The sequence below is a fragment of the Tiliqua scincoides genome, chromosome 12 (genome assembly GCF_035046505.1).
Source record: "Tiliqua scincoides isolate rTilSci1 chromosome 12, rTilSci1.hap2, whole genome shotgun sequence".
NCBI lineage: Eukaryota > Metazoa > Chordata > Lepidosauria > Squamata > Scincidae > Tiliqua > Tiliqua scincoides.
The window spans coordinates 15,815,034-15,816,491 of NC_089832.1; positions in this window are offsets into that span (position 1 = coordinate 15,815,034).

Genomic DNA, 1,458 nt, shown 5'->3' on the forward strand with positions numbered 1-1,458 from the left:
TCTTTGCTTTCGGAGTGTGTCTTCTCTGCATCATGGTCCGTATTTGTTTGACAGCTGCAAAAACGAGCTGTGTGTGACTCTGAAACGTTGCTTGCTGTGGAAGCCAGAAACTCAAGGGTCAACACTGGAAAATAGCAAATCCCCAATTCTTGTAGGTAAAGGCATGAAAGGGGGGGGGGGAAAGAAGCACACCTGGATAAGACAATACGACCTAAACCACCCGAATCTGAGTTCGCTACAAATCCGTACACAGAATGCGGGGAGGAAACTGGAGATCAATTTGTTTCCATTGTCACTTCTGCTGCTCAATTCATTCCCTTTGTCAGAGCCCCGACAAAGGACGTCTACAATGTTTCCGCTCTTTCAGTTTGATCCAAAAGCAAAATAGTTTCACTCAAACTTTGGCAGTGGATTATTGAATCTTCTGCGGCTGCCCAAGCTGTGAGTTGCAGTGCTTTGGGGCAATGTGACGGACCCCCTGGGGAGCCACAGTGAGACTGCATGGGATGTGAGGCAGTAAGAGGCTCTGCTTGGTGGGCAGAGCTCCTGCGTACCATTTTCGTGCACTCTCATGCCTTCCCACCTGCCCTGAGCCTCTTTCAGGCCATTTCCACCATCCCGTGTGGTCTCCAAAACCCAGGCCATGACATCATTGCCAGCCACATCTGGGAGCTGCATGCTGTGTTTGTAATGTGTGGGGCATTGTGGGATGCCAAAGATTAGGAAGTGCTACTACAGTCTACTCCAGGCTTGTGCAGAGACGTACGGCCCAATTTTATGGCCTTAATTGCTGGAGGAGATACTGGGGGTGGGTCTGGGCCGGGAAGGGGGATAGGGTCTTAGTGTGCACTGCATCCTCCAGTTCCTCCCCCTGCTCACTTATTCCCCTCCCCACCCATGACCTGCCCCCGGCCCTACCACCATTCACAGTCCGCAACAGCGTCTGGATCTGCTGTCAGTTCCATCACTAGGGTTTTCGTCATCCAGTGTGGGAGGCCGGTATGTCAGCCCCATGATGGACCTCCACCCACATAATGCAGTGGGGCAACAGCCCAAGTGTTGGGGACAATGATGCACCATTGCCTCGCCCCACTGGTTTTTTTTGGCTATAACTTTTGAAAGAATAGAGATATTTCAATGCGGTTTGTTTCACTGCATTCTGCATGAAATTGCACATTAAATGATGTATAGCATGATTGAATTATTCGAAGTTAAAAAAAAAACCTAGTTAATACCTAGTTAAAAAAATACCTAGTTAAAAAAATTTTTTTTTAAATGTTGGCAGTAGTGGTGTCACTCCCCTGTGTGTGTCACCCAGTGCAGCCTGCACTACCCGCACCCCACTAGTGATGCCATTGTCACTGCTGCAGTGGCTTTGTGGCAGCGGTCTTGAATGTCCCACCAGTGGCAAGATGTTCATGCTGTCACAGGGCCTTTTACACTAGCAGGATGCTAGTA